The sequence below is a fragment of the Passer domesticus genome, unplaced genomic scaffold (assembly GCF_036417665.1).
Source record: "Passer domesticus isolate bPasDom1 unplaced genomic scaffold, bPasDom1.hap1 HAP1_SCAFFOLD_63, whole genome shotgun sequence".
Classification (NCBI taxonomy): domain Eukaryota; kingdom Metazoa; phylum Chordata; class Aves; order Passeriformes; family Passeridae; genus Passer; species Passer domesticus.
In genome coordinates this window covers 603,445-622,054 of record NW_026990166.1, presented here as the reverse complement: position 1 = coordinate 622,054, position 18,610 = coordinate 603,445, and the positions used below count along the sequence as shown (strand labels likewise).

At 46.1% G+C, this 18,610-nt stretch overlaps 1 long non-coding RNA gene across 3 annotated transcripts; it reads left to right on the top strand.

Moving 5' to 3' along the window:
* The first annotated feature begins 1,694 nt into the window (after positions 1-1,694).
* On the top strand, positions 1,695-17,043 carry LOC135293013 (uncharacterized). Of its 3 annotated transcripts, XR_010355157.1 has the most exons (7): positions 1,695-2,199; positions 7,325-7,595; positions 8,346-9,772; positions 11,072-11,424; positions 12,751-13,500; positions 14,610-14,665; positions 15,110-17,043. It is a non-coding gene; the product is annotated as an uncharacterized LOC135293013 (long non-coding RNA). The 3 variants fall into 3 exon arrangements; XR_010355155.1 differs by lacking the exons at positions 14,610-14,665; positions 15,110-17,043 and having other exon boundaries at positions 1,695-5,976; positions 12,751-13,057; XR_010355156.1 differs by lacking the exons at positions 12,751-13,500; positions 14,610-14,665; positions 15,110-17,043 and having other exon boundaries at positions 11,072-11,834.
* Positions 17,044-18,610: the final 1,567 nt, after the last annotated feature.

Here is an 18,610-nt window from a genome sequence, read left to right as displayed (position 1 = left end):
TCTGCGTGTCACATGGAAAGTCAGGACAATTCTCAAGAAATGTCTGATTAGATGAGGAATGCCTGTGGATCTGCACACCCCACATTTGTGCCTTACTGGTGTCATAATCCCGAAGCTTTAAGATGTTGCTGGGTGACCCTAAATTCCTCCAGGCTAGACATCAGGGAATAGTTTCAAACATGCACTGCTTACAAAACAGTCCCCAGAGCCAGGCATACTGTTTTCTGCCCACCATTCACAAAACACTGCTGTTTCCTCAAAGGAAAGCAACAGAAAGCTCCAGCAGCCTGGCCCCAGCCCAAGAGTGTTTCCACATTCTCTTCATAGAGAAAAGCAAGGCACAATTCTTCCCAGGAATATTTCTGGGTTTCACATTTTCTGAACATCAGAGAAAGAGAAAACACAATTCTTATGACTGTGTTGTGCCAAAGTAGAATGCAATATGGAGATTGTTTCCCCAAAGTGAGGATGTTTTGTTCTCTTGGCCTATCAGGGCCAGGAGAATGTGTGTGTTGGGACTGCCACGAGACAGAGACGAGAGAATCAGAGTGGATGCGGTTCTGTGCAGCTGTGAGCAAGGGTGAGTGTGTGGCAGATTCAGTTTAGATGCAATGTATATAGTATGGTATAAGAAAGTAATTATTTAGGCTTCTGATAAAGTGGAGTCAGATGAATCCTTCTCTCTCCCTCTCCACAATGTCAGTCGCCTTGATTTTCCATACAAGAGTTTCCAACTGATTTTTTTCCTCTACTTACTTTCTTTGTCCTGTGTCTCAGCAAAAGTGGCTTCTGCCAGCACAATGAAGTGGACACAGACCATTGGTTCACATGCAACAGCACGGGTTGGTGCTCCAGCCTGAGAGCTGGAACTCAGCAATTGGGCAACTGTGCTTTGAGATGCAACAGCAGCCAGAGAACGAGGCTGGGGGTGACAGCTTGGGGACAAGGCTGGCCCAGCAATGGCATGGCACACAAGCTGTGCAGGAGGCACTGTCAGCAAGACAGCCCTAAGAATGCCACAAAACCCACACAGTTTTACACATTTATGCAACGCTGGTTGCTCTGCATATATGTCTGTACTGCTGCCTTTATAACCTTTTGGAAATGGTCAGAGCTAGCAGGATTCACCCCCACCAGGAGCTGATGCAGCCTGGCAACCTGCTGACTTACAGAGGCTTCTGGCTTTCCAGGTGAAGCCAAGGCAAGCCCTGCTGCTGCTGCTGCTGTGGCAGAAAGCCCCGTCTGGGCAGGGATGGCACCACTGTGCCACGGGCTGTTTCTCCTTCCAGAGCTGGGCGCTGCTTTTGAGCCACTGATGACGGCTGGCGGCAGAAGGAAGGGGCCTTTTCCTGCACCAGCACTCATGGACGCACCAGGGCCACCTTCAGGGGAGACGTTCGGCCCCACAGAGTAAAGCAGAGGGCCACAGCTGGCAAACGCTTCCTTTGGAGCCTTCCTCTCTCTGGAAAGAAGGGAGCCGAGGGACAGGACGAGCAGCAGGGCCCGATCCCGGCCCGGGCCTGCAGGGAGGGGCGGCTGCCGCTGGGCGGCGCCATGGGCAGGGAGCGCACCTGCGCGGGGCGGGCGGGGCCGGGCAGCCGCCAGGGGGCGCCCGGGGCGGGGCGGGGCCCCTGTGTGAGGGGGGAGAGCCTCGGGCAGTGCGGAGCCACAAACGGGACTGTCCGTGCGGCACGCACAGCGCCAGGGCAATGCACAGCGCCAGGCACAGCACAGCTTCAGCGCAGCCTGGCCAGGAAGGGAATGCTCCCATGGAGTGCAGGAGTCAGCTGGTTGGATTCCCAGTCCTGTGCTGAGCTGGCAGGGCACAGAGCCTCCTCAAGCACCGCTGCCTCCTCTCCAGGCTTCCTGCACTTCCTTTGCTGACAGGGTCCCATCAGCCAGGGTGGGGGCAGGCTCAGCTGATATTACAAAGCACAAAGATTTTTACAAAGGTTTCTTCAAATCCCAAGATGTTGTCTTGAGCTAAGAGGCTTTGGCTCTTTTTATTCCAGAATAATGTATCCAGGATTTTACCCTGTCTGTTTCAATGCAGCAATATTGTCTGCAGAACTTGGGAAGGTCCTGCTTTGGCTGCAGCAGAGCAGTTTCCCCAGCCTTTCAAGTACACCCAAGCTCTTGGTTGGAACTTGTGCACTGCTATGTCCAGTCCTGTTGGTCTGGAGATCGCCACTGCTCGCTGTAAGTCCTGTAAAGTTTTGCTAAGAGAAATGAGGTAATTATTCAAATCAACCTCTCCTTATATGTGTGTGTTTCCTGAAATGTGTGGTACTTGGTAGGGTCAACCATACAGCAGCTTACAGGGCCAGATTTTGCTGGTGCCCCATGTCTGAATCCTGATTCAAAGCAGAGCCACGGGTAAGGCTTGAACCATGTCAAGGAGGTTTCCTGACATATTTTACCCAAGTTCAGTTGGATTATGTAATTCATTCTCTCTCCTTTGCCACTAGCTTGCGGTCTGTAAGGAGCATGAAGACCCCAAGCTATTCCCAAGGCTTTCCTAACCTCTTGTACCCCTTCTGCAAGAAAGTGGGAACCTCTATCTATGACATTCCCAAAGGTACCCCAAATCTAGGTATTATTTGATTCAACAGTATTTCAGCCACTTCCCTAGACTGGTTGATATGACAAGGGAAGTCTTCTGGCCACCCAGAAAAGGTATCCACCAGAACTAGGAGGGATTGATACCCCCATTTTCTGGGAAATTGAGTGAAATCCATCAGGCACTATTCCCTTGGAACACCTCCAGATTTTATGGCTCTTAGCACTACATTATGAGCTGTGCTACAGTTGTCTCTTTTACAAACTATACATTTTAGAGTCTTGGTTGTACAATCTGAGCCATTTCAGACCCAGCTAAAGTTTTTTGCAAATGTTTCCAAAGTTTTTCAGTACTCCAACGAGTGGCTTTGTGTTTGCAATCCATTTTTTCACACAAGAGTGATTCTGGGACTACTCTTTGCCCAGCTGGGATAACTGCCCAGCCTTGTGGATCAAATCACGCTTCTACAGTTTCAATTAATTGACAGTCCCTAGCATTATACTCTGGTTTTTCTACTGGGAGAGGTATCTCTGGCAAGGGTATTAAAGATAAAGCTTTGTTTTCTAACATGTCTTTTTCTGCAGCCTCGTTGGCTAAATGTTTCCCCAATTCCAGTTTGGTCTTATCCACTTGGTGTCCTCTGCAATGCCTGATGGCAATTTCCTCTGGTTTCTGGATACTTTCAAGTGTACCCAAGATTTGTTTTCCATTTTTGATTGATGTGCCTTGAGAGGTCAAAAGGTCCCTTTCTTTCCAGAAATCCCATGTGCCTGTAGCACTCCAAAGGTGTATAATGAATCAGTTCAAATGTTAACTCATTTTGCTCTACTCAGTTCCAAAGCTCAGGTGACTGAAATTAGTTCTACCTTCTGGGCTGGAACATCAGAGGGGAGTGCCCCCGATTGGATTACCTCGGGCTGTGGAGTCACTGTGTATCCAGATGTTTGGATAGGAAGATTGAGGGCATGGTCCTGTGAGAGAGCAGCTGCTCCTGCTGCCCGCTCTGCCTTTGGCATCTGATATGCTGCAGGTGTGGCAGCTGCAGCAGGATTTCCTGTGGGAAGAGGCAGCACTGCTGCCATGGCCCTCAGACTGCAGGGGCCCTTGGCTGTGCCCCCAGCACAGGAGTGTCACCCACGGGGGGGCACAAGGGGAAGGGGAAAGGGCATTAGGAGGGAGAGAAACCAGTGTCTAGGGAGTGTGTGAGGGAAATAACAATTGATTTCCTTTTCCTTGAGTAAAGAGTTGCAAGAGCCCTGCTAGAGCTGCTGGTGGCTTGGCCTCTTGCAGGGCTGGGGAGAGCCCTGGGGCCAGGGCCCCTCCTCTTTTTGGGACACCAGGTCTAGCTGGGCAAGTGGCCCCTGTTCCAGCCAGGAGCAGAGGTGCTGTGCCTTCTGCCCTGGGCACAGGGACCTGCCACTGTCACCAGCTCTTTCCACAGCTCGTCCTGATGCTGGGCCTGCCCTGAAGGGATGGGCACAGGAGGGGAGTGGCTGTGAAACCCAGGGCGGGGCTTTCACATTGCCTGCTCTCAGTGAGTGTCTGGAAATGACAGTTTTCCATCTTCTGCCAACCAAGGCTGCCAGTGTTTCTGTGTTTGTATTGATGAGAAGGGTAGAGTGTGGGTTTGTGGTTTCATGGAGAGCAAAGCAGTGTCTGAATTCAATTGATTTCAATTTTTTCTTTCATGGTATTTTGTCTGTGAAAAGTCTGAAAATCAAGGACATCTTTCTGGAATCTGCTGTCTGTGACCTCAATACTGGCCGAGTGACCCTTCAGAACCTTGACCTGACTAAGCGAGCGCATGAACTCTTTTAGGTCTTTTTAGAGGGAGAAAATAAACCAAACCCAAACCTGTTTTCTGAATCTTTGGAAAATCTGACTTATCCAAGACAGTATCATTTGGAATGTACAGATCTTCTGTTCATCATTCATTCAGGTGCCTGTGAAGCCAGAGCAGCAATGCTCTCTTCAAAGATTTAACACAGCTGATTGACATCAAGTCGCTTGAAATTTTGGCCTCAACTTTCAGTGATATTTTGAATATGACAATTTCCGTTTCAGGGAGGAGCAGAATGCATTTGCACAGTTCCATTATGGTTTGTTTTTTTTTTTTTCAACACACAGATTCTCTCATTTCCCCTTCTGTAGCCTTAAGCATTAAAGTCAACCATCTGCTTTGGAAATGCAGCTGAAATGTAGCTCTTTCTGCTATTTTGCTTAACTTTTTTTTAGGGGCTGAAAATATTCAGTTGTAATTTGCTTTACATTCTTTGTATTATTTGCCACTGTGGCATTGGAAAAATTCACAGGAGTTTCTCCCATCTTGGATTTCAAAATAATTTAAAATATTATTATAAAGACGATTTGGCAATATTTAATTTTTGCTTCCTGTGTAACCTTATTAAATCTGTGCTTTAAAACAGGTGTCACCTAGCAGGCTTTCTGTTCAATGACAGCAGTTGCTTTTCAGCAGGCTGATTTTCCTGTAGGACTAGCCAAGGAAAGTACCTTAGGAAACTGAGTTTTCCACATTGTTGCAGTGTAGGAATGGTATTCCCTAGTTGAGTGCTCACACTGATACCCCTCAGAGCACGTGCCCCTCACTGACTTCCCCACCACTTTCCCTGTGGCAGGATGGAGAGAAGAGCACAAATAGGTAAAGATCATGGGTTGAGATCAGAACAATTTACTAGAAACAGCAGTGAAAAAAGAACACAGACGGTCATAACAGCACTAAAAGGAGAGTGTACCAGAGGCGAACGAGTCACACGTGATCGTTCTCCACACAGAACTTGGCACAGCCCGTGACTTACAGCACACAGGTGGAGGAAGAACAAACCCTTCCATTTGCCCCTGCCACGTGGCAGGTGGTATCCAGTTACCCCAAGGTCCTGGCCGTGCTCCTCCGAGCTGCTGCAAAGATCACCCTCCTGGCTGGATCCAGGACACAGGATCCTTCCTGCGGGTCCTGGCTCTTGCTCTGGGTGACAGACCCCCATGGCATCTGCCCCGGCAAAAGGGACTTGAGGACAACCTCTCACTTACTGACATCAGCCCCTCTGCCCCTGCCCCAGCTCCCTTTTTGCCTCCAGAAAACTTTGAACAGAAGTAGCACTTAAGTACAGTTCTGCACATCCTGAACTGGCAGGAAGGTGACCCACATGTCGCTGTAGGCACATGTGCAGCAAGGACAAAGAAAGTGTTTGAGGGGCTGGCTCTCAAGGCATTCACTCATGCAATAGGAGCCCTGTTTCTGAGAGGCACAGCCAAGAGTGGAGCAGTCAGGTGTGGAGAACGGGGGATCTCCTGAGCCAGGGAAACCCTGGGGGAGCAGAGAGACGCAGACACCGGGCAGACCCCAAGTGACACCTGCTGCTGGGGCACAGGCACCGCGGGGACACGCACACTTTGGGGTGAGCTTGCTGTGCTTTACTGCAGTATGCAGTACATAGGCATTCTATTTCTCAGAAATCATTAAAAATTTATAAATTGCTTGAGTCTGCAGAGTCAGTTTCTGAGGGTCTGCTGGGGATCTTTAGAGACCCTGGGTGTTCACTGAGCTTTTGGACTTTTGTTGACCTTTCATTGTGGTCTTCCATATAGTAGTCATTTTCATCTTGGTTATCTGAGCTGCAGAATGTGTTCTTGAGGAAACTGTATTGCTCTGGCTTGGCTTGGGACATAGAGGGTTTCAGAGCTTTCAGAGTTCCACTACCCACTCCTTCCTCCTAAACTATTTGCAACATAGATCCTCACACAGATCCTTTCAAGATTTGTCTTGGAAGTCTCACTTCTAAAACTAATTTTCTTTTCTAGGATAATAATGTTTGTTATTACAAATATTTGCAAAACATCTCATGAAAGCTGAAATACAATGAATTATCACACAGAAAAAAAAATGCAAACAGCAATAATTCCAGCACGGGCTATAAATACTTCTGTAAGCCTTTAAAGGTCTGGTAGCCATGAGGAAAGCCAGTCCCACCTACAGTGGGGACTTCTAGTCTTCTCCCATTCTTACACTCCTTTTTCTGATTGATTGATGATATGCCAGATTGCTGGATATCAAATCAATTAGCATTCTTGTAACAAATCCAGCAATTTGTAACCTTTACTCAGGGTTCAAGGCAGTAGCTGTCTTTAGCACCACGTCTTTCGTTCCAGGAGCACCACCTGTTACTTTAAGGTTCTGTTCAGGGATAACCAGTGACCTCCTTTTTGTGCTGAACCAGACATAACCATGTTGGGCACATAAACTGACACTTTTCTTTCCCATTTATTTTCAAGTATATTCTATCAATCAGGACCATGGTGGTTCCTGCCCTGAGGTGCATTGACCATGCCTTGAGTACATTTTTTAGTTATTTTTTGAGAAATACACTCAAAATACCACAGGGTTCCTTCCTTCGTTCCCATTCTTTGAGCTAAATATGGGGCTACTGTGCAGGGCAAAGGCACTCATGGATGAACAGTGCAAAGGGTTCCATCAAATCTGGTATCTCCAGAGTAGGGGTTGTCATCAATAACCTTTAAAAGATATGGAAAGGCTGTTGGACATTCCAGAGTCCAGTGTAACAACCTCCATGGATTCCTTTCATGGTTCATACAAAGGCTTTTCCAACAGTCCCTAACTGGGGCTCCATAATCAACACAAACCAGTCATTCCCAAAAAGGCACGCAGTTCTTTTACAGAACCATTGCCAGTTCAGAAATGCTGCTTTTCCAGAATGGGAGCAAAACTAATCAGGATCATCTTTGCAGAAACGGCCTCTGGCTTCTGACTTTCTCAATCCTGTGATGGGCAAGAAGCAGAGGATTGACCAAGAGCCCAGTGATGTCCAGCCAGCAGCTGGTGGCCACTCTCCTTCTTTCTTGGACCTGCCTTCCACATCCTGTTCAATTTTGAACATGTCTACAAATGTCAGATCCATTTCCACTTCCACCCCTGAAGAACAACAGAAAAATAAGGTTCAGACACATTCTGGATTGCCAGTGTCTGCCAGGGTGCAGGGGAAGACTCTCAAGTCCAAGGGTGAGTAAACAGAACAAGACAGGGTAAAAAAAATCCCATCCTTTGGATTTTTGTGAAATGCTTGCCATGATCAAAGCCAAAGAGAAGAGCAGAGAGCTCAGGACCCAGGCAGAAAAGGAGCCACACAATCCAAGTTCAAAGGGTATTAAAGTGATGTACCCCTTTCAGATATGCTTCCATTTCATTTTTTTACTGGATATCTATATGGTTTCTTGCTCATATCCAGCCTTTCATCCACCAGCACCTCCAAGTCCTCCCCACCTTCATCCCCAGGTATGCCTCGGTGCATATTGCCTCGGGCATGTCCCAACCCCAGAGATGCAGCACTTGGCACTTGGCCTTGTTGAATCCCATGAGGTTCCCAGGGCCCCAGTTCCCAAGCTTGTCCCAGTCCCTGTGGATGGCATCCCATGCCTCTGGTGCTGGCAAACTTGCTGAGAGTGCACATATTCCCACTGTCCATGCCATTCTTGACATAGCCAATGCTTGAGCTTACAAACTGGGGAAATCATATAAAAGCACCATGCATAAAAAGAATTTTTCATGAAAACCTCCCATCCAGTATCACTCCTTTACCAGGCATTTTACTAACTGTTTCTTTTTAATGCTTTACTATTTGGATTCTTTTAGATTTGTAAATGCCCAACCAATAGAGGTTCAACATTCTTGGTGCATCCTTTGGAATCAACTACCTTGCCTTCTGCAAACCTGCAATTTGAACTCTCTGTTTCTGGTTTTCCCTCACTTTAGGAGAAGAAGCAGAGGTCAGAGGAGCCCAACAAAACAATCCAGGTCCTGTGCCTGAGAAGAAGAGGATGGTGCCTGTGAGACTTGCAGACATCGACTGGAGCGGCTGCGCTGCTGTTTACGGCCGACCCTACAGGGACAGGGTGATTCATCTGCTTGCTCTGAGGGATTACAAGGAGCCAGAGTTACTTGCTCGGCTGCAGAGAGATGGAGTCAGGCCAAAGGACAAGGACTCCCTTGGAAAGATCCTTCAGCAGGTGAGATCATGGAGCTTGTGCCAGCAATTCGTCCATTATGCTGTTTTGCTGTTCCTAATTTTACTACTTCCTCACCTGTTCAAATTAGAGACTTTTCCAATACTCCTTCAAGATAAGTTCCACTGGTATTTCTTTCTGATAGGCTTTCGTCAGAGGCACACCCATGGAAAGATGCAGTAGCTCCTTCTTTCATTTTTAAATATTCCCCATGCACCTAAGCTGTTGCTGAATTATGCAAGCATTATTATATTAAATAGGATTATTTCCTCTTTAGCTAAGAAAAAGAGTTTTGGAGCCTAGGCAAAGGATTCAAATTCAACGTGGATACAGTTTCAGTTGTTCACAGGATGACTTTTAAGAACTCATTCTCTGAACCTGTGAAGTTTGTTGCTGTGTTTGCCCAGGGCAGTGGCAGAGCTTTTTCACCCTGCAGACATTCACAACATGATGAGAGCCATGTTCTGTCATCCCAGCTGAAGTAGCTCCTTTAGATTTCTGTAGTTTGCATATAGGTGTAATGAAGATTTGTTTTCCTGAACATCTGCCTGTAGGTAGCCAACCTGAATGCAAAGGAGAATTCCTTCAGTCTGAAAGAACAGCTATTTCAAACCCTTCAGACTGATTGGCTGGCTACAGTAAAATCGAAAGAAAGAGTTTGAAGTTAATACTTTCTAGGTAAGTTCAGTCTCTTGGGGAAGGAAAAGAGCCTTTTCAGAAAAAAGCCCTGGAAATAAAGCCTAGATTCTTACAATATGCTGCACCAGCAGAGGCCCACCAGGGTCATGGAATCCAACTCCTGGCCCTGCACAGACACCATGAGAATCACACCCTGTGCCCAAGAGAGTTGTCCAAACTGTTCTTGAGCTCTTGCTGCAGTGACCACTGGCCTGGGGAGCCTGTTGCAGTGCTCGAGCACCCTCTGGGCCATGAATGTTTTCATGATATCCTGCCTAAAGCTCCCTCAACTCTGCTTCATGTTTTTCCCTTGAGTCCTGACACTGAAGGTCTGTTTTCCCTGCAAGGAAAGAACTATGACAGTTGATATTTAGACTTTTTAACATGAACTCTTGGACCATCCATAGAAAATCAGCTCCATCTCAGAACCCCACCAGCAGCAGCCAAGCGACATCTCCAAGGCCTTCTGAGACAGATGCTCCAGCAAGACCTGCTCAGGTATTTTGTGCATTTTTAACATTATGCACTGTGTATTACATTTTAGCAGACTTGCTGGTGATGTAAAAGCTGTGATGGGAATGTGCAGGACCAGGCCTGGGCATGTTTTGCCACACACTGCTGTGACCTCAAGCTTGTGATAAGAAGAGAGGATCCAGCAGGGGTGGAGCAGCATTGTCCTGATCCAACTTTCTGCTCTGCCTGGAGACTTGAGCTCAGCCCCCACCCTCAACTCATTCCCTGGACAAGGGCTCAAAGGGCTGGCTCTGCTTGTGTGACAGAACTGCATGAAAAATCTCCTGTGCATAAGAGGCTGCACCAGGTGGGGCAGATGGGGCCCTCTTGCTCTCTTCTCCCTCTGTCTCTCTGTCACTCTCATTGTTGACCCCACCTCCGCACTATCCACATGGCTGGACAAAACACAGCACCTACGGAATGGTGCTATTCCCTCACTCCCTCCTCTGCCTTAATTTCTCTCCTCCCTCCCTCTGCCTGGGCACAGCACGGCTGTCCTGTTCTACTCCATCCCTGGCCCTGAGGTTTGCTGTGCCTGTGGGGAGCTTGTGACCGTCTGTTGTGGCTCGTGAGGCAGCACCTTTGAGAAGCTCCTTGGGAGGAGCTGAGAGATGACTGAAGGGCCCTGAGCAACATCAAGGGCTCGTTGGTAACCACTTGTGAAACTCTCTTGTACAAGTTTAAAGACTTGTTAGCCAACAGCTTTTGAGTCTGCGGAGTGGGTAAGCCTGCTGGATTTAAGACAGCTGTAGCTAAATGCACAAGAGTTTCTGGACATGTGACTGGTGTCTGTGTTCATCCTGATGAGAATTCACAACCAACCATAACAACCTGTACTCATGGGTTGTAATAGTGAAGCATTAATCTTGTTTTTAATGCATAAAACTCTAAAACAGCCATGTTCCTCTGTAACAAATTATGTGGGTGTTTGATAGCAAAAGCTGAGTCTTTTCCTGGTGTGTGCAAGCAGTAATTGGGACCTAGTCAAAACTTACCTGGCATCCCCATTCTGGGGAGGCTTTGCTGGAGCTGCTGAAGGGAGTGCCTACTTCCCAAAGCCTTTTAGCAGTAGACTTGGAGAAGGATGTGCTAAGTGCTAAGATGAGAAAGTAGGAATGCAGCAGAGCAGATATTTACCTGCAGGTCTTCCAGGTTTGACAGTTATTTTTAATTTAAAATAGTGCATTTTAAAACTTTGCCAATTCACAGATGCTTCTTTTTTAGAATGGAGAGCAAAACCTGATTGTGATCATAGAAGAATGAATTATTTTGTTTTTGTTGCAGAAACGGCCTCGAGCTTCTGGCTTTATCAGTCCTGTGAGGAGCAAGAAACAGAGAACTGAGCAGTAGCCCAGTTACATCCAGGCAGCAGCTGGTGGCTGCTCTTCTTCCTGAGTGCTGGCTTTGACATCCCATTCTACAGGGATGTCAGAGCCATCCCCATGGAATGGGATGTCAAAGCCAGCACCCTGCCTCCAAGTCTGGGATCCATTCCCCTGCACCCTTTAGGTTCAAAAAAAGACAAATGTTGGAGTTCTAGAATGCCAGCACTCATGTGTAGAGGACTAGCATGTCCAAAAAGATGTGAAGAGAACTGGGGAGGCTGAAGCAGTAGTGTCCCTTGGATTTCAATGAAGGTATTAATGTGCTGCTTTTCCTAACTCCAGTGTGGACAATGATGGACTAAAATTTAATTATTAAGAGAAGCCTCTGTTCAAATTTTGGTGCAAGCAAGACCATATTTCAGAGTTAATACTACAGATGTTATTTACAAGTAATTGTGAACTAGGGAGATAGAAAGGTAAAGGAGGAGATGGGCCAGGTGGGGGGAAGTGCTGAGATGAACACCGAGGTGGGTGAGGCCCGGACGGGCCCTTCCTTCCTGCAGTGCAGCTGCACAGGATCAGCTGCAGCAGTGCTGCTGCATCCCCTCATGGCATTTGCAGGAGAGGAGGGAGAAGTGTGTGTGTGGTAGAAAGCCCTGGAAATTGCTGGCAGCTTGTGTCAGGGCAGTGATGTTGGCAGGGGCAGCCAGGCCTCCTGCAGCTCTGGGGCTCTGGGGCAGCTGCGGCCTTTGGAGCAGGCGCGGCAGGGCCCCGGCTCACACTGGATACAGCCAGGGGTGCTCCGTGCCAGGCTGAGGGCAGGTCTGACCCTGCAGGGCAGCAGTGCAGTGAGGCCTGTGCCAGGGCTCTTGCCAGCAAATGTCACTGGGCAGAAGCCAGTAGTGCAGGCTACTGCTTCTCTGGTGCCTCTCAAAATGTTGAAAGGCATCTGTAGTTTTCTTTTCAAACCTGTCTAACACAGGTTGGTTGGTGTATCTGGCCTGGGATGCATCCCTAGCACAAGTTGTTGTCTGTCCTGGTACTGAATTTCAACTTGTTAGGGATTTGTGGCTTGTAAATATTCATTTCAGGATGCTTTGAAATGTTCGTTTCCATGTGGAGGGAGACTTTGTCATCCCAAACAATCCAGGTCTTCAGGCCCAGAGGATCAGAAGCATTGGTGTGAGAGTGCTGGGAAGTGGCATCTATTATTCTCATTGCCACTTCATCTTGGATTTGTATCATCAGCTTGATAAACCTCACACCTGCTGATTTCAGGGAGACGGGAATGAGGACAGTTTGACTCCCACCGGTTACTTTAAGCATTAATGAGTTTTGGCGTCCTGAGGAGCTGATGTGCTTTGGGTTTTTGTTGTTGTCGTTTCTGACTTGTCTAGAGTTTGTTTTTTGGTCTGCATTATAACAGCCTCAGTTTGCAAAGTTCCCTCAAGGGCGGTGGCTCACAGAGAAAAATAGCTCAAAAGATAAACTGAGTGTATTTTTACTGTTTTACATGAATAAAGCCAGACTGGACCAGCTGAGTGTGCCTCAAGGCTATTTTGTAGGAAAGGTCATGAAATTCTAAACTCCGCAGAAATGTTGGCACACACTAATTTTCTTTTGATTTCTCCTTCATAGGATAGCCCCAGCTACTCCGAGATGAACAGCAGGTGCCAGTGGCTCCACAAAAAGCTGTCCCACATTCAGCAATGAATATCTGAATTTGGCAAGCAGCAAGTCCTGGAGTCCTGGCACCAGTCTTCTGCTTCAGCAAAGGAACATCTATGAGCTCCAGCTGTTTTATTTTAAAAGAAAATTATGTTTTTACGTTTCCTCAAGTTAGTAATAAGGAGATGATTATTTGTTAAAAATGTAGGATTAGTTAGTCTAAGATTAGAGAATTTAGTCTTGAACTTTAGCAATAAAAAAGTTGCATTTCCGTTAACTCCTTCTCTTATCATCAGTTTTATCATCTTTGGAGAGTCTTTCTTCTGGTCAGATAATCTCTTCAAGACTTAACTCTGTCCACTGAATGAAACTTATCAGTAGAGAATGGAAGCCCAGTACATCTATTATGAAATTGTGCACAATTTAAGAAAATATTGTAGCAAATGGAATTTCTTTATGATAAGAATAAGCCTGTTTTCTGATTTTCTTGTTAATTTAAGATCTTTGCCTTAAGGGGTGGAAGGCATAGAGGACAACCTCCACCCCAAATGACCTTGTTTTGGAGGGTTGGAGAGGAGTGCCCATGGGCTGCTCTGAGCTGTCAGCTGAAGCAGCTCTCAGGACTGCTTGGAGATCATGGCCTCACCTTGTCATGAGCCAGGGAAGATCCAGATCTCTGTAAGGATTTTGTAAAAGACATGGAGAAGTGTTGGAGGCAAGGTACTACAATAGGTTTAAAAAGAGAAATTCCGTTCCAGTGTCCCTTCAGGATCGCTATCAGTTTCGTAGATTTCTCCAAACTAGTCAGTCACAACCTGTCTTTCTAGAGAGACACAGATGTTGATTCCTGCACAGACCTATGGGGACTTTGATGTCTAGTTCTTTTCCTAAATTTCCTGCCATTTATTTATTCAGCTGAAAAAGAGGACATGTTAGCAACAAGACCATAATCTTCTTTTGGGAAAGGATATGAAATTGTCTGAGGGAGGATAATATTTGGGAACACTCAAAGGTGGCTGGGAATGCCCCTTTCTTCCTTGCAGAGCATTCTACAAATTCCTCCATTTTCTCCAATCCAACAATGTTGAGTCCCTGTACCTGAGAGCCCTTGGGGTGTTTTGTGATTGAACACCTGAGCCGTTGTTGCCCTTCTGTTCTCCTTCAAGCCAAGTTCAAGAAAATGTCACCTCCTAAACCCTGAGACTTGGGTCCATTTTTGCCTGGCTCAGGGGTGCTCCTCCAGCTCTGCAGTGCAGCAGCCCCAGGGACGCTGCCGTGGGGGGCATGGGGTGAACTGTGCTGGGCTGCCTCCCCTGGGCCTGCTGGCTGCTGCTGCTTGACAGAGCGTGCCAGAGTGCTGCTGCCCAGGCTGGGCTGAGACTGAGGACTTTTCATAGTTACCTCTTCATGACATATCTTTCCCTTGATGGGATTTCTTCTAGCTCACTCTACACTGCATTGGAAAGTTTTATTTCCATGCTTTAACAAATAGAGGCTTCAAATTCTCATCTACATTTTCCCCCTCAAGTCCCTTATGTGTTGGGGCTGTCTTCCCTTGGGGGCAGGTGTATCAATGTACTGATCCCATCCCCTTTTATTGCTGCAGGAGTGCTTAGGAACACTTCAAATGGTCCTTTCCACTTTTCTTTAAGTGGCTTGTTGCTCTGCTTTCTGGCATAAGACACAGTTCCCAGGTTGATAAGGATGTGCCTGAATCACCAGGGATGGTCACAGCAGAAACTTGTGGAAAGATGAGATCACTTTCCACAAAGATGATAAGAAGGGACTGAAATTATCATTTCCTATCATGGGCTCACTTTTTTCTTTAGAACCAATGGAATTCTGGACCTCAAGAGAGCAAGGAGAAGCACTGGTGACCACTTCAGTGAGTTTTCCTGGCCACTTTTACTCATTTCTGCTTTTAGACTCTGATTTGTTCTGTCAGCCTTGCTGCTGGGATTGACCTCCGTGGGCTCAGCAGGTCCCATTTAACAGGGAGTGTTTTACATAACTTTTGTACTGTTTCAGTTCTAAAATGAGAATCTCTATCTGATGACATTCCAAAAGGAATCCCTATTATTAGTAGTTTTTCTTTTATTATTACTTGAGGTGATTCTTTAGGATCTTTTTTGTTGTTGTTGTTGTTGTTTGGTTTTTTTGTTTTGTTTTGGGTGGTTTTTTTGTTTGTTTGGTTGGGGTTTTTTTTCTGAAAAGGAAAAGCCTCTGGCCTTGCAGAAAATGGGTCTACTAAAATGTAGAAGGATTCCTGGCTGAATGAGGCCATGACATTCTCCTGTGAGAATTGGAAAATCTGGTCTGCAATTTACAGAGTTACTCTGAAGACCATGTGCTGTCCCCAGAACGAGACAGACCATGTGCTGTCCTCAAACAGATGCATCAAGGAAGAAGGAGCATTGTGCCCAGATGAAACCAAATGCCAAGCACACACAAGTGGGAACTGCTAATTTGGCACACCTTAGCTAAAGATGCTTATGGCGTGACAGCCAATCAGTAATTAACATGCATGTGTGAATGCAGCTACTGAACCAAGGAGCATTAAGCATTAGTGGCGTGAGACAGTGTCTAGAGAAGGATAAATGTGCCAAAGTTGCTTAACAAAGGGGAGCAGCATGTAGCCACATGGGCTGTGAGTGTCGTTCCTCGGCCGACTCTCCGTGGGACCCTCTTCCCTTTGGCGCCTGTGCACAGGGACTCTCTTTGCTGAAATGCAGTTCGCTGAAATGCAGTTCCCCTAAACGCGGAAGACTCCGAGCATCAGGTTCCGAGGCATAGCAGGAATCTATGGATGCACTAATGGAGCACTAACATTCTCAGCCTGCTCTATTTACTTTCCATTTGAATACAGGCTGGTAGAAGGAGAGATCTGGCTTTGATTTCTCCCCAAGTCACCTGTTGCACTTTCAGGTTAGGAGTACATGTAAAATGCAGCTAATCACTCTCTCTACCCATGAATATTCCACTAGTGGACTGACATACACAAACATCCTTTTTCTCTTTCTACCTTCCCAAGTGGTGCAATAATGAACAGGAGACTTGCAGAAATCACACAGAAAATCACCAAAATTGCTGAAATTAACACTCAATTCCATGAGAAAACCTCCTGAGAAAATGCTTGACAGGATCACTGAACTAACTCAAGCTTGGAAGAGAAACGTTCATTTTAGCACTGATCAAGGGGAAAGAAAAAGAAATGCTACAAAAATTCCAAGTGGAAGATAAGGAGAAAGACAGGAAGCAGAGGAAGAACAAGGCCCTGTCAGATGAGCTGTGGAAGGTAACTTTGTGCCCCAGCGCTGTCAGAGGACGTTCCCTGTCATTGGTGCAAGCAGCTGGAGACAGAAATACTGCTCGATTTGGGGGCCACAGTCTTGGTAAGTGCAGAGGTGGTTCAATAACGTGACATGAGGGAGATCCCCCAGAGCAACTGGGATGCCTGAAAGAAGTGAACAGCTCACCACAGCCTGGCCCCTCGGCTGCTTTTCCTTCTGACCCTCCTGGGGAGGCTCTGACATTTCCTCTTCCCTGGTGGAAGTGCAGCTGCTGCCAAGGGAAACGTCCCCATACTGACTCAGTGTTCCCTTTGCTTGCCACATGTCCCATCTGCTGTCCCTGTCCAGGAGAGCTGCTCTGCACGGGAGGAGGAGACCGAGGGAGAGCCTGGGAACATGGGGGGCTGCAATCCCTCCTGATCTGGTTCTGTTTATGGATGGGTAGAGTTAGACTTGGATAGTTACAAGTGTAGGGATATTTACATACATTGACTGATATTTGTGTAGGTATCTATGTATGTATATTGTTATATTGATGCATGTGTATTGATCTGTTTACATCTGGAGTTATATTTACATACTTGTACAATTTTGTAGCTGTGTAGTTCTTTTGCTGGGGTTGTATAGATTTTTTTATTAATCCATTGATATTTGTATATTTATAGATATGTTTGTTATGTGTGTACTATATGTCACATATGGAATGAAATACATAATACGTATTTACATCTATATATTTTTATAGATATATATGTATTTACTTTACTTAAATATATATGGAGTTGCATAGTTCTACAATTGTATTTATTTAGTTCTGGATCTGAGATTCTGTAGAGAGGGATGTTGATATTCCTGTATTTGTATATGGGCTGTACAGTTGTAGCAATATGTAAAAAATTTAATTGTTAAACTTCAATTCATATTTGTGTATAGTGAGTTGTAGAGTTGCAATAAACTAATTTTTTATACTGAAGTTGATATTTGTATATATTTACAAAGCACAATTATCTCAAAAGAATTAAATTTAAACTTAAATTGATATTTGCATGTTTATACATTGGCAGCACAAGTGTAGTAATTTAAAACAAATTTCATTTTTAAACTAAAGGGTTTTTTGCATATTTGTACATTTCTAGTGCAGGTGTAGCTATCTGCAATAAATGCAATGATTCAATTGAAGGAACTGTAGATGTTTGCTACCCAAAGCCAGGAGCAGATGGAAATGCTGCAGGATTGGGCCATGGAAATCCCCAGCCATGCCCAGCACAGGCCCAACCTGCACTCAGGCTGGGCAAGGGCAGCGCAGATTTGGGATGGCAGCAGAGCCACACGTTGGCTCAGAACTCGCTGCCAAGGCCTGCTGAGAAAACTCCGGGACTCCACTGAGAGCAGAACTCCAAGCAGGAGCCACCTGGGGAGGATAAATCCACCCCCCATCCCACGGGCAGCTCTTTAGGAAGGGCTCCAAGTGTCCCCCTGAAGCTCATCCCAGAGCCCAGAAGCCAACAGGGATCCTGAGCCAGCTCCGCTGCCTTTGGCAGCACTTGGGCAAATGAGCTGCAGCAAGGGGGAGGCAGCAGTGACTGTGACTGCTGCAGGCTGGGGGTGAAGGAAGGGACAGGGACACAAGTGCTGAGATGCTCCAAAATCCAGGAGGAGGCTGGAAAACTGGGAAGGAACAAGTTCTAAAGGCACTGAAATGATGGAAGCCCTTTGTGTGAAGTTCCCTGAAGGAACTCCCAGGGACATGGATGCTCTAATAAGTAGTACCAGAATACACAAATGCAGTAACACCAGGAGATGGTCTGTATGACCCACAGGCAATGGCTTAGAAAAAGACCAAGTCTATATTTTATATACTTTATTTATTATAGTATCTATATTAAAATACATAATTCATGAAAGACAGAGTAGGGGTAGGGGGGAAAAGGAGAGGAGCTTCCGGAGTCAAAGACTGAATCTTCATACAAGTATGATCAATGCTCGTTTACGACTAATCTAAGGGTACATTTATGTCATAACACAGGATTCAGGTGGCATGGGGACACATCCAATTGGTTAACAAAGCACTGTGCATAAAACAAAGAGCATTTCTTAACATATCTTGGTCATGTAGCTTAGCTTGTCAGCAATATCAGCAGAACATCTTCACATCCTCTGCTAGCATCTTCAGACCATGTTCTTCAACATCCTTTCCCCTTGGATGCAGTTGGCAAACTTCCTCATGCTGGTTGCCCAAGGGCAGAATGCTTCTGCTATCAGGCACGTACACAGAGCGTTTGCAAGCGTGTTTCAAAATCCACAGAATGTCCATTGTTCTGCCTGCAGGGTTGTGCACACAGGCTACAGTGTCTGCCCAAAATGACCTCTAACATATAATATGTAGTATACAGATGATAAATTACATATATCATCAATTCCTATGTGTTGTGTGATACATTTTGATTTATTTTGATAAATATTTTTATTTTGTATAGATCTGATATATTCCTCCAGCCAGGGAGAGTGAAGATGTGCAGCAGTTCAAAACCTTCTGCCTA